This window comes from Mesoplodon densirostris, chromosome 1, assembly GCF_025265405.1.
Source record: "Mesoplodon densirostris isolate mMesDen1 chromosome 1, mMesDen1 primary haplotype, whole genome shotgun sequence".
Classification (NCBI taxonomy): domain Eukaryota; kingdom Metazoa; phylum Chordata; class Mammalia; order Artiodactyla; family Ziphiidae; genus Mesoplodon; species Mesoplodon densirostris.
Genome location: NC_082661.1, coordinates 160,533,111 through 160,548,188, shown reverse-complemented (window position 1 = coordinate 160,548,188; position 15,078 = coordinate 160,533,111).

Here is a 15,078-nt window from a genome sequence, read left to right as displayed (position 1 = left end):
CTCAACATAATAAAGGCCATATATGACAAACCCACAGGCAACATCATTCTCAATGTTGAAAAACAAAATATTTCCACTAAGATCAGGAACAAGACAAGGTTACCCACTCCCACCACTATTATTCAACATAGTTTTGGAAGTTTTAGCCACAGCAATCAGAGAAGAAAAAGAAATGAAAGGAAGCCAAATTGGAAAAGAAGAAGTGAAACTGTCACTCTTTGCAGATGACATGATACTATACATAGAGAATCCTATAGATGCTACCCGAAAACTACTAGAGGTAAGCAATGAATTTGGTAAAGTGTTAGGATATAAAACTAATGCACAGAAATCTCTTGCATTCCTATACAGTAATGATGAAATATCTGAAAAAGTAATTGAAGAAACACTACCACTTACCATTGCAACAAAAAGAATAATACACCTAAGACTAAACCTACCTAAGGAAACAAAAGACCTGTATGCAGAAAATTATAAGACAGTGATGAAAGAAATTAAAAATGATACAAACAGATGGAGACATATAACATGTTCTTGGATTGGAAGAATCAACATTGTGAAAGTGACTATATTTCCCAAAGCAATCTATAGATTCAATGCAATCCCTATCAAACTACCAATGGCATTGTTCACAGAAGTAGAACAAAACATTTCACAATTTGTATGGCAGCACAAAAGGCCCTGAATAGCCAAAGCAATCTTGAGAAAGAATAATGGAGCTGGAGGAATCAGACTTCCTGACTTCAGACTTTACTACAAAGCTACAGTAATCAACACAGTATAGTACTGGCAAAAAAAAAAAAAAAAAAAAAAAAGAAATATACATCAATGGAACAGGATAGAAAACCCAGAGATAAACCCATGCATATATGGTCACCTTATCTTTGATAAAAGAGGCAAGAATATACAATGGAGAAAAGACAGCCTCTTCAATAAGTGCTGCTGGAAGAACTGGACAGCTATATGTAAAAGAATGAAATTAGAACACTCCCTAACACCATACACAAAAATAAACTGAAAATGGATTAAAGACCTAAATTTAAGGTCAGACACTATAAGACTCTTACAGGAAAACATAGGCAGAACACTCTGTGACATAAACTGTGGCAATATCCTTTGTTACCCATCTCCTAGAGAAAGGGAAATACAAATAAACAAATGAGACCTAATGAAGCTTAAAACCTTTTTCACAGCAAAGGAAACCATAAACAAGACCAAAATACAGCCATCAGAATGGGAGAAAATATTTGCAAGTGAAGCAACTGACAAAGGATTAATCTCCAAAATATACAAGCAGCTCATGAAGCTCAATATCAAAAAAACAAACAACCCAATCAAAAAATGGGTAGAAGACATAAATAGACATTTCTCCAAAGAAGATATACAGATTGCCAACAAACACGTGAAAGGATTCTCAACATCACTAATCATTAGAGAAATGCAAATCAAAACAACAATGAGGTATCACCTCACACCAGTTAGAATGACAATTAACAAAATATCTAGAAACAATAAATACTGGAGAGGGTGTGGAGAAAAGGAAACCCTCTTGCACTGTTGGTGGGAATGTAAATTGATACAGCCTCTATGGAGAACATGTATGGAGGTTCCTTAAAAAACTAAAAATAGAACTACCATATGATCCAGCAATCCCACTACTGGGCATATACCCTGAGGAAACCATAATTCAAAACAGTCATGCTCCACAATGTTCATTGCAGCTCTATTAAAAATGGCCAGGACATGGAAGCAACCTAAGTGTCCCTCGACAGATGAATGGGTAAAGAAGACGTGGCACATATATACAATGGAATATTAGTCAGCTGTAAAAAGAAACGAAATTGAGTTATTTGTGGTGAGGTGGATGTACTTAGAGACTGTCATACAGAGTGAAGTTAATCAGAAAGAGAAAAACAAATACCATATGCTAACACATATATATGGAATGTAAAAAAAAAAAAAAGGTTCTGAAGAACCTAGGCGCAGGACAGGAATAAAGCTGCAGACGTAGAGAATGGACTTGAGGACATGGGGAGCTGGGATGAAGTGAGAGAGTGGCATGGACATATATACACTACAAAATGAAAAATAGGTAGCTAGTTGGAAGCAGCAGAATAGCACAGGGAGATCAGCTTGGTGCTTTGTGACCACCTAGAGGAATGGGATAAGGAGTGTGGGAGGAAAATACAAGAGGAGGAGATATGGGGATATATGTATATGTATAGTTGATTCACTTTGTTATACAGCAGAAACTAACACACCATTGTAAAGACATTATACTCCAATAAAGATGTTAAAAAACCACAACAAAAAAAGAATTATATAAAATTTTATTTTCTTTTTTTGCCCAGGGTACAAAGTGGATCCATATTATATATATATATATATATATATATATATATATATATATATATATATATATATATATATTTTTTTTTTAGATGTTGGGGGTAGGAGTTTATTAATTAATTAATTTATTTTTGCTGTGTTGGGTCTTCATTTTTGTGCGAGGGCTTTCTATAGTTATGGCACGTGGGGACCACTCTTCATCGCAGTGCGTGGGCCTCTCACCATCGCGGCCTCTCTTGTTGTGGAGCACAGGCTCCAGATGCGCAGGCTCTGTAGTTGTGGCTCACGGGCCTAGTCGTTCCGCGGCATGTGGGATCTTCCCAGACCAGGGCTCGAACCCGTGTCCCCTGCATTAGCAGGCAGACTCTCAACCACTGTGCCACCAGGGCAGGCTGGATCCATATTTTAAAAGCTTACGTTTGGGGGTTTTATGGACTGAATTCTGTCCTTAGAAATTCATATATTGGTACCTTAACCCCCAGTATAATGGTATTTGGGGTGCAATATTTGGGAGATATTTAGGTTTAGATGAGATCATGAGGGTAGAGCCCTCATGACCTTCTGGGATTAGTACCTTGTAAGAAGAAGAAGAGACAGTAGTATTCTCTCTGTGTCACATATAGACTCAGCTAGAAGGTGGCCATCTCCAAGCAGAAAGAGAGCTCTCACACCAGGACTCAACTATGCTGGCATCCTGATCTTGGACTTCCAGCCTCCAGAACTTGGAGAAAATAAATTCCTGTTTAAAATCTGTACTATTTTATTCAGCCCACACTGACTAAGACAGAGCCCATCCTAGATTACCAAAAATTTAGAAAAAATGCAAAGAACTTCTTTCTAAAGAATCTTCTGAAAAATAAATATCTTTGGGACAATAAACCCTAAATGATCTCAAAATGAGTGTTCAGAAAAATGGATTGGTTTCCTCTTCATAAAATTCACTTGCCAGTGATAGAGTCGAGGGCACATTACCCCCAAATTTGGGAACATTGCACTTTGAATAAATTAAGCTGAAGGAGTTTGAGAAAATGGCAGTAGCAGGAAGATCGCTCTGATATCCCCCACCATCCACCCACCCCCAACTCCTTCCCTGAAATAAGTCACAAATCCTAATGTGAGAATTGCCCTCCCTATACTCGGAAGAAAGGTGCATCCTGATATCCAAAAACTACGGGATGCTGAGAAGAAGCCTTGCAAACGAACTTTCTGAGTTTCCCCCAGTTTACTACATTTACTCATACTCTTTAATTTCTCATAATTTCTACACAACTGTCCACACTTCATCCAATTTACCATAAAAGTACTCAAGCTTACCTTTTTTTTCAGGTCATTTCCTTATGAAGTTCCCTGTGTCACATAAAATTTAAATAAATCTGTATGCTTTTCACCTGTTAGGCTGTCTTTGTCAGTTCAATTTTTAGACCCAGTCAAGGACCCTAAGAGTATTGAGGACAACTTTTTCCTTCCCTACACCAGTTATTTAGGAGGAAATTGATTTCTATAAAGTAGGTTTTACTCCATGACAAAGTAATCCACTGGTGTTTGAAATCCAAGCATTTGAAATACCTTTTCTTGCAACTTTCTTTTCTTGAACCTACTCTTGAAGCCAAGTCTATCTTTAAACATATTGGTTAACTCCTCAAATTTTCTTCAACAAATGTTGCATTTCTTTAGCTTTAGGTGTTACTTGACCTATTATAATGCAAACTGGTTTTTAAAAGTTAACATTATGAATGAATAGTTCATTCATCGCACATTTTATTTATTTGTTTATTCAATAAACATTCACTAAGCACTTATTCTCTCCCAGGCAGTGCTCTAGGAGTAAGGGACACAGTCCGGAACAAAGCAGACTCAATTGCCAACATTTTGGAGTTTATACTGTTTAAGTAGCTAACAGTCCTAGTTTCAATTGGACAGTTAAAAGACCTATAAGAACCAGAAAATGAGAGAAACAGACAGCTAGAATATATAGATCATTAAATGCTCAAAGCTAACTTCACTTATTTGAAAACTTTCAGAGCTTGTACTGCTTAGTGGATGTGTCCTAGCATCTTCTCTTCTCCAGTTTTGCTTTCTCTCTGGAAACTGAAGGGTTGGGAACCTCCCACATCTAAAATTTATAGAATCTGTAAGAGTTTGTAAAGGAATGGGTCTCAGCACAATGTCAAAGACTATATTACAGAGACACATTCTGAAAGGGAGATACATCTTCCTTTAAAATGTGAACATCTCTGATTTATCCTTCATGATTTTATATCACAAGGCCACTTTATATGTAGTTCCCAAGGTCTAATTGAAGATCTGTTCACCAGAAGAAAGAAGGCAATTAAGGACAGCAGGACCCAGTTCACTTACTTTCTACTTGTGTCTAGTTATGGAAAAGTTGTGCTTTTTAGTTTATATTTTCAGACACTCCTGAAAACCTTTCTGATTGTGCAGGTAAGCATCTTTCAGAAAAACATAACTTCCCCTGAGATGCTTGCAAATATCACATCTGTTGTAGAACACACAGAAGACAGAACTGTGTGCTCTAATTAGAGAGGAAAATTGAAATATATCAGTGGATCACTAAGAGTGACTGATGCAAATAGTTGGAGGAAAATAGCTCTTTCTGATTTGAAACTATGCTTTCTATGAAATTGGTTTCCACATAATAGGTAAATCAAATCATGACTTTACCCCTCCATGACTGTAAATTAACAGTGAGTAAATGGCAAGACATTAGAATTGTACTGTTCCATAAGCATACGTATAAATGTTAACCTGAATCTCTTGAGTTTGCAAAATTTGACTAGAAATACTGTTAAAACATACTTTCTCAAGAGAATGTTCTTTGCTTCCAGCCTCCAAAAAAACTGCAAATACAACAACAGCAGCTTTTTGTTGCAGCATTTTGGAGCTGTCCCCATCCAGCAGGAAGTGGGATATATGCAAAGGTCTGCAAAACTAAAAAACAAACAACAAAAAACTGCTGTTTTAAAATAAAGTTCAACAAACTTTAGTTTAACTTCTTGCAAAAGTCCCATCAGGATTAGTTTAAATTTCAGGTCAAGAGGCAGCTGGCTTCCTATTTGATCTGTAGCAATTGAAGCATATCTAATAGAAGCACTATTTTAAACACAAAGGTTAAACACTGTTGCATTTTGACAAAGGTTAAATGCCTGTTTACTGAAGTTAATGACTTAATAGCATTTTGAATACCATTCTTTATATAAAGGTTAATCACATATTTTTAACTTCATGTTTCCTTTCTTAAAAGGAAATACTCATTAGGACCCAAACAATTATCTAATTGTTAATTTGTTTTGATCTTATTTATAGTTCTTCAACCAGAGTATTATCTGTTTGGATTGCAAGAGATTTTTTAAAGCATTCAAGAAGAAAAATGCTTAAAGAGAGAAATCAGGCTATTAGGGAATTACTGCTTTCAAAGAGTCCAAAGGAAAGGAATGAAGATTTTAGAAAGATATCTATTGCAAAGATATAATCTATTGTGGGATCGTATACTTGCCAAGGATGTACACGAGACCAGTCAATTTCTATTTTTTGTAAAAACAAATAGTTGATTTCTATTTGTTGTAAAAACAAATTTTTCTGGGCTCAATAGAAAAATCACAATCAGATGATCATACTGTCGACTGAAAAAAATGCACAATGTGAGTGTTGTGAGTTAAGCTTTATTTGGGGCAAAATAAGTACTATGGCCTGGGAGACAGCATTTCAGATAGCTCTGAGAAACCACTCCAAAAAGGTCGGGGGGTGGGGGGAGTTCAGTGTTATATATGAATTTAGTGAAGGGGTGGTACGTGCAGTCAAGCACACATTTTGGAAGAGGCTTGCTGCTCGTCACGAGGAGCAGATGTCACCATTAATGATTTTAATGCTTTGTAGATATGGGGAGATGCAAGAATTGGGCTCATAAAATCTTCTCCTGAAAATAACTAATGGCCTGGGCTTCCAGTTTTTCCCAGATCACAGAGTTCCTCATTCTTGATCTCCACCCTGAACTCCTTTCAGTGTGTGTTGAAGATCAGTGGCTGCAGCGGTTGTTGACTTATTCCTTGTTGAGGCAGATAGCAAGTACCAATTTTTAGTTGGTAGTACTTATCAGAAGATGTAAAAAAATTTACTACACAAGAGAAAGATTCCTAGTCAATTTGGCATTTACTCGGGATGACATTTTTAGTTAATATGATTCCAATAGTTTAATGGGTGTAGTGCATTAATTAGAAAAAAATATGCTAAAGTATATCATCCATCCTTTTTTCAATATCTCTGAATGACTAAAAACACCTCACCTTACAACTCAGAAATTAAACTTAAAATTCAGACATTGCAAATGGGTGCTGAGTTTTGAAGATGGTATACATTTGGGGAAAATATTCATATTTTCTGGTGCTATAGATTTATTGTTTTACAGGTAAAATATCAAACTTTGATGAAACATTTCAAATTCAATCACATGTACTATTAAGAGTAGCACAGTTTTGGCAAAGTTTATTACCCCAAAACTGGGTTTGCCTTTTGGTGGGTGCCAAGCCAATAGCCAAAGATCAGGAGAAGGAAGGATTTATTATGACTTGCAGCAAGTAAGAACACCAGGCCTCTTTCCCAAAGCAGTGTCTCCTTGAACTGCAAAATTGGGGACGTTTCAAGCTAAGGGTACATGTGTATTCATGAAGGGGCTTGAGCAGAGGAGAATTCAACACAGAATTGGGGCAAAGATCAACAGAGTACAAGCTTTACCTGATGGATGTCAGGAGGGTCAACATCATCATTCCATCCTCCTCCTGGGTGGGAGGCCTTAGTTCCTGCAGAACTGTACATCCCTTGAGGGGAACTAGGACTCTGCTTTATCAATGAACTATTGTTTGCCTTTTCTCTGCTTTTGCGTCCCTTTGTTCTTTTAAGATCATTAAATACTGAGACCTCTTCAAGGGCAAGCATTGGGGCCAGGCTGAGATCACAAAATGGCTTAGGCCAAAATGGATTCTCTTGTGTCAAGAAAGCCATTCCTGATTCTCTTTCTCTGGAGATCCCCTAACCTATCTGCTTACAAGTTTGTGCATATTACATGTAATTTATTTCAAGGTTATGGTATAGATGACAGAAAGTGAAGGAGGACAATATCAGAAAAACGATTGTGAGAACACCCCTCCTTTTAAAGGACAGAGCTCAGTCAGGCAAAGGAATGCCATCTGATCTGTCAGAAGGTGAAATTCAGTGAGAAGTGTAAGCCAAATTTCACTTTTGAATAAGATAAACAAATGGGATAATGTAAATGGGGCCATACAGGGAACAAAGGATAGTGTGCTAAACTCATGACTAGTTCAATAAGAATCTGAGGGTAAGTCTAGGACTTCTTGGGATAAAGAAGTGGATAAAATCAGTTGGTTCAATGTCCCAATAGATCCATGCACCATTTTGTATTTTACTGGTTTCATTGCTGTTCTGAAAGTGTTCTGTGTTTACTTCTCCATGATAATTCTTTCTCTTTTATTTTAGTATTCCCCACCCACACCCCCAGCCCCAACTTCAGTTTAGTGTTTCTTGGGAAATGTTACTTTAAGTTCTAATTATATAAACCTGGTGTCTCCTGTCCATTAGGCCTGCATCTTGGTATTGGTCACCAAAACTCTTTCAGGTGACAATGACCTAAGACAAAGTAGAATATACAAAAGGGCAAGAGATTATTGGAGGCCGTTTGCAACCTTATTCTCATTTTGTGACTGTAAAACATTTTAAAGATGTTATTGTACTTTTGCTTTAAGAAAATGCAAATTTCCCATTTCATAGTGATTCTGAATTGGTTGAAAATATGAAGAAATTGTTGAGCTAAGCATATTATGGTTGATTTTCTGGCTATGACCAATGGGTATACTACTATAAAAATCTAATTACTAAAAGATTTAATTCAAGGGATATATAAAGTTTCCTCCAGTTTAAAAAGATTATTCATACAACATTAAAGGAAAGATGAATAAATCATTTGGTTCAAATGAGGAGAAATACTTTAAAATTAACTTATTAACCTTGTTATGTTTAACATGGTTAAGGGGAGGGGAATAGTTCCCACTCTACCCTTCTTGAGTTCTTGTATCTAGACTAATAATAAAACTGACACAAGATAGATGAACAGGTTGTATGGTCAGACTACTCAAGATGGCAGTTCTCTTGCTCTCTATCCATCCCCTGCCTGACCAGTGCCTGCTGCACCTACACTCTACTCACGTGACTGACCTTCCGACATACTTGCCCCAGGTCCCAGCTAGTGACTGCTCTTATCAAAGGGGCGGTGAGGGGTGTGCCCCTCTGCTGGTCTCCCTGGTAACCGATGAGCCAACCTGACTTAATTCCCCCTATAACTGGCAATCTCCCCTTCCCCCAGGGAACCAAAGACTGTCACCTTGTCCTGCTCACAGTCTACCTCACACTGTGGGGTGTCAGGACCTTGCTTCAGACATGTAAGCTCCCCTATCCATTAAACCATCTATGTCTCTGTTGCTGACTCCAGGTTCTTTGGTCTTAAAGCTGGGCAAGCACAGGCCTCATCAGCCTGTGGGGTGCAGCCCAACAATGGGAGAAAAATTAAAAAAAAATTTAATTCGGGTGCCTGGAGGTACCATAGAAATGGGACCTAAGAAGTGGCCAAAGCAGGCAGCTTTTTTACTTTTCAGACTAAGAAACAATAAATTTGTGAGGAATTGACAGGACAAAAAAATTTAGCTTTGGGTGCTCAATTAGTGAAGAATCTAAACAGAATTTAGGCTTGGGGTAGAATTAAAGAAGTAACAAAGTTGTTGATATAGGCTTCTTGGCCCGAATTCTCTGTCTCAGGTGATAAGAGTGTCCATTTACCTCCAGATACATGAAGTGCACTTTTCACATTAGAGATTTATTTCTTGCTTTCAGGGAGACAGAAAGGAGGGCCAGAGCGTCTTATGTTGGCTGTTTTTAAGTAATTTTAATTCAAAATAGTCAATATGCCATTGAGGAACCTTTTGGGGTGGCTTACCCTGGGCTCCAACAGGGACAAACTGTCTCAGCTTTGAAGTCATATCAATAGGTAACTCTCCTAAGTGCATCTACTGATATACTTAATTTATAAACTAATATAGTATTATTATTATTACTATTATTTTAAATTATTTTAAAGCTAGAGATATAAATTAATAAATCAATTATCAGGAATATTTACCTAAAACATGGGCTAAAATTCATATTATATAGTATTATAATTATTTTTAAAGGTAAAACAATATTTCTTTCAATAATTAAGCTTTTTATGTACCTAGTAATATTTTAGATATTATCATTTAATTAAAAATTAGAATGCATTGAGCAATCATAAATGTGTTATTTAAATGGAAAATCAAAAATGGAAACTGAGTCATAAAAGTCATCTATGCATATAGGAAAGTTTCCATTCACACAACAAATATTTATGGAATTCATAATTTCCGATATCAAGGAAAATAATATTTTTGAACAACTGTCATACATTCATGTGGCATTTATCTCAGAAATAATTTTTAGTCTCTACTTGGGTATGATAGTATTTGGTTAAAGAATAATGATTTTATCTGAATTATGTAAAAGCAAATTGCATCTATATAGTGATGATTTACAGAAGCTACAGCTTCCATTCCAGCAAATGCAAGATCTCAAATGGATCAGTTTTGGTAACACATGAAATTCTCTCACCCATTATAATTTATTATTCAAAATTGTTGAGAATTATTTGGACAAAGGCCATCAAAGTCATTGACATTCAGTGCAAGAAACAAAGTCATTCAAGGAGTAATCATGAAATGTGTAGTTTGCAAACCAAAATAAACTTCTCATTTTCTCACTAATTATTTTCTGTTGATATAGGAAATGCTCCCTGAGTAGGTGACATTTACATTAAGACCTGAAGGATGATAATGAGATAAGGAGCAAGGGCACATTAGAAATAGAAAAGGGCGGGCTTCCCTGGTGGCTCAGTGCTTGAGAGTCCGCCTGCCAATGCAGGGAATGTGGGTTCGTGCCCCGGTCCGGGAAGATCCCACATGCCACAGAGGAGCTGAGCCTGTAAGCCATGGCCGCTGAGCCCGCGCCTCCGGAGCCTGTGCTCCACAACGGGAGAGGCCACAACAGTGAGAGGCCCGCATACCAAAAAAAAAAAAAAAAAGAAAGAAAAAGAAATAGAAAAGGGCTTGGTACAGAAGAATAGAAAGGAAGCCATTTCAAATAAAGGACACTGAATGAGATAGAAATGAAGAGTCATGGGCTTCGAAAATTGGCCAACAAATTAATCACAAAGGTGAGGATGAGGATTTTAAGTTTTATTCCAAACCAATGGGAATCTAATTTTATTATAGTAAATGACAAAGTTATAGCAATTAGAGGCTAAGAGGAAACAGACCATATCTAGATGTTCTAAAAGTTTCAAAGTTTCCTGTTACTATAAATCAAGACAATAAAATATATTCCGGATTAGATTATATTCATTAGAATAAAACTTGAACAGCAATAACTGTAGAGTTTTAGTGTAGAAAGTAATCACTTTTAGATACAGATTTTCATAGTAGTACAGAACTGGAAGAAACCATATAACATAATTTAATTCATCTATAAATGAAGAAACTGAAGTCTGAAGGAGTTAAATGTATGTTTTCCTTTGTATTTTTAAAAATTCCAGATGATAACTCTACCTAAATTAAATTATGTAAACTTGCATATCAAAATTTAATTAGTTTAAAAGAGTTTAAATGCACGTTTAAATCTTAAATGTTATGGAGAAGAGATTTTTATGACAATTAAAGAATACATATGCCTTCCACTTACAGTTTAACATTTTCCCTTTAATATCACATTGATTATTATGATTCAATTGTATCTGTAATAAGTACTCAGGTAAACACTGTTAGAGGGGAGCAGATGCAGTCTCTGAAAGGAATCAATTGTGCATTGAGGTGTTAATGTGGAGAGATTTGGGGAGCCATACAGTTAGAGTTGTTGCTGATATATATTTGAATTTTGGGAGACAAATGTATCTACACAAAAGAATAATGGTAGGCAAGATATGAAAGGTAATTAGAAATGTAAAAAGCAGAACAATAGAGTCTGAAGAATCAAGGGAAACAACATTTTCCAGGGTAGGAATCATCAAGAAATGATCTGTAGAGTTTTCAATTGAAAAATCAGAAAGTATATCAGCACTTGATGTCCCTGCACTATACAGTCACTGTAACTGCCAAAAACAAAAGAAACAAATTTGAAAAAAACATTAAAATAAAAATAAAACCCTAAGTAAATCTACTTATGACTGCTCTTGTGAAAAAGCCATCTAATTATTTTGTAGGATAGATTGTATGTAATGATACTCTTTTATTTGTACTTGTAAGCCAAAGATTTCTAACACATTTTTGTTTTAGTTTAAATCTGTCAATGGAAATAAATGGAATGATAATTTCATCAGTCTTCCAAGTATATTTTCTAATAATTCAAAGTTTAGTTTATTTTCTCTTATAAATGGATCAAGTTATTTACTCATTTATTCTATATTATTATAGGTCTACTAATTCAGTTACTGTAGATTCAATGCAGACCTGAAGTCTGTACTTAGAGAGTTTATAGCCTAGTGAAAGAAACAAGACATAGATAAAAATCACAAAATAAATTAAGTTGTGATGATGGCTATAAAGCAGGAGTATGGTGTGTTACAAAAGGTTTAGCAGTGATCATTGGGTCTACATGTGGGATGAAAGGTATATTTGGTTTAAGGCTCTTAGGTTTTAATGACTCTCCAGCCAGGTTCTATTAAATGGACTTGCCAACCAGTACATGACTTCTGAAAAGTTGATAAAATGTTTAAATCTGTATATTGAATCTACAGTTCTGTGGAAAATTTTATAAACAAAGTTGATTACAAAAGCAGGTATAGATATATATAACTTGAAGGACACAGAAAGATATTTAATCTCCAGTACTCTACATCAATTGCTTACTTCATTCATTGTAATATGATATGATATACAATATATATTATTTTATTATGTCATATAATGCCACACAAAATATAACATAACAAAAATGAAATATTACTTTGACACATGATTCATGTTTTCTTTTGATTTCAGATTGCAAACTTCCCTTTGATTTATTAGTTTTAGTATGTATTTGCATGTTTCCTCCTAGCTAATTCTGCTATGTGGAGCAAGCTCATGCATGGTGGAATCAATGTCTTGCCATATTCATAAAAGAATAAAGAGATAGATATAGACATAGATGTAGATATAGATTAGACATAGACATAGCTATAGATATGTACTATGTATGTGTATATTTATATCTATGTCTGTAGTTATATACACATGCATAAACACATATCTTCCTTATGCTTGGTTTATTAGGTCTGTCACAGTGTCAGGCAATATTAGATTTGTGGTATAACTGTAATTTTACTAAGTCATATAAACAGCTACTAAGTAGCTTGATCTCTTAGGTTTGCTCAGATTGATCTGGGAATTTTTTCTGAGTATTTGCCTTAGCATCTAAACATTGAAATTAAAACTGAAATTTTACTCCAGCCTCCCTTTGGGGTCAGGGAGAATTGGCGATAACCTATGATTTTGGTTCAAATTCTAACTTTATGGTTAATTAGCTGTGTGGGTCATTACTTTTGGCATTTACAGTCATACCTTAGAGATATTTCAGGTTCAGTTCCAGACCACCACAATAAAGGGAATATTGCAATAAAGCAAGTCACAGGAATTTTTTGGTTTCCCAGTGCATATAAAAGTTATGTTAACATTATACTGCAGTCTATTAAGTTTGCAATAACATTATTCTAAAAAATGTACATACCTTAATTTAAAAATGCAAAACAAAAAACCTCTTCCAACAGTAACATCAAAGATCAACGATCAGAGATCACCATAACAAACATAATAATAGTGGAAAATTTTGAAATATTTCATCATTCAACAAAATGTGACACAGAGACCACAAAGCGAGCAAATGCTATTGGAAAAGTGGCACCAATAGACTTGCTGTATGCAAGGTGCCACAAACCTTCAATTTATAAAAAATGCAATACCTGTGAAGTGCAATAAAATGAGGTGTGCCTATAATCTCTCTCAGCCTCACATTAGAATTGGAAATGTGAGGTGGAATTCTATAAAACCATTCGGATTCTCTTCCAGCAATAAAATTCTCCAATTATTTTTCTCATCTTGAATGTTTCAAAACTGGTCAGAGGGAGGTCTTGCTCTGACTGAACCACTACTTGTTATGGAGCCAGGCGATCTTTAGACATAGGACATATTGGAGATATATCCAGCTGACTCAATCCCTGAGTTCAGCTAAAATACATTAAACATGTATTCTGTGTTCTTAATCTTTCTTGAAAGCAAGCAAGCAGGCAAAAAATATATTCATTCCTTATCAGCTTAGCCCAAAATGTAAGAAGCAAAATCCTCTATCGTAAATAAGTATTTGGTATACAAATGAATGTGACATGCTTACAATAAGGGAGAAATAGTGCCTCTGAGAAACTGGAACTCATTTCTTGCCAAAGTATAGATTGCAGTCTGTTGCCATAAAACTAAATTAAATAAAATGCAAGCAAATAAAGGATAAATTGCACAGATATCAGAGCACTGCATAATTAAACTTCTAATTTTTTTGGAACTTTATTTAGAAAGAAAAGAAAAAAAAATGTCTATTTTATGGGATATATTGACACAAAAAGAGACTAGTAAGATTCAGGCATCTTTTTTAATTGAAGAAAAGTCAAATAATAGAACCAAAATGCACTGTACTATGACTAAATCCATTTTAAGTGGAATGAGCATGTCTGTGTACATATGAATTATAAATGAATAAATCATAAACATTGGAAGGTCAGTAAAATGCTTCCATGCTAATATTTTCTATTAGGATGAATACAATTTATAAACAAACATTTATTTCAGTTGTCCTGAAATATAAATTTGACCAGATTTACTGTGCTTGCCCTCCCCTTAAATCAGTCATTCACAACTGCGAGCGATTTTGCCCACCAGGGAACATTTGGTGATGTCTGGAGGTATTTTTTTTTGTCACGACTGGGCAGGGGCAGGGGGAGAGTGTTGCTACTGTCATTGATTGGGTAGAGGCCTAGGATGCTGCCACACAATGCCCAGGAAAGCCTCCTCAGCAACAAAGAACTATCTAGTTCAAAACATCACTAGTGCTGAGCCTGAGAGACCCTGACTTAGATAAAATATTATCCCACCATGGATTTTGAAAGCTAAATTTATTCAATTTTATAATATAGAATGAAGAAAACAAGAAAATGGAAACAATTTTAAAAAATTAAGATAGAAACTTATGTAAATTAAAAAAAATCAATGACAAACTCCAGTGGTATAGCTGTTATTCTCAAATTGCATTGAATCTTTTTTGGTTTACTATAACTCTGATTGTAGTCTAGCTTGATCACTGTCACTTAAATAGAATCAAGATACTAATGGCCATATACTAAACTACATATACTCATCCAAATCTAAAATTGGTTAGAGCAGACTTCCAAACTTAAGAAATATTAGAAAATAGCACAATTAAAATACATATAATAAAACTAGATATACTGTATGAAGAAGAAAAAAGATATATTTTTGCTTTATTTTACCTAAAGAATAAGATAGTATCCTATCTTTGCAGTAGACTAATAACAAGGTATTGAGTTGCCTGATACTA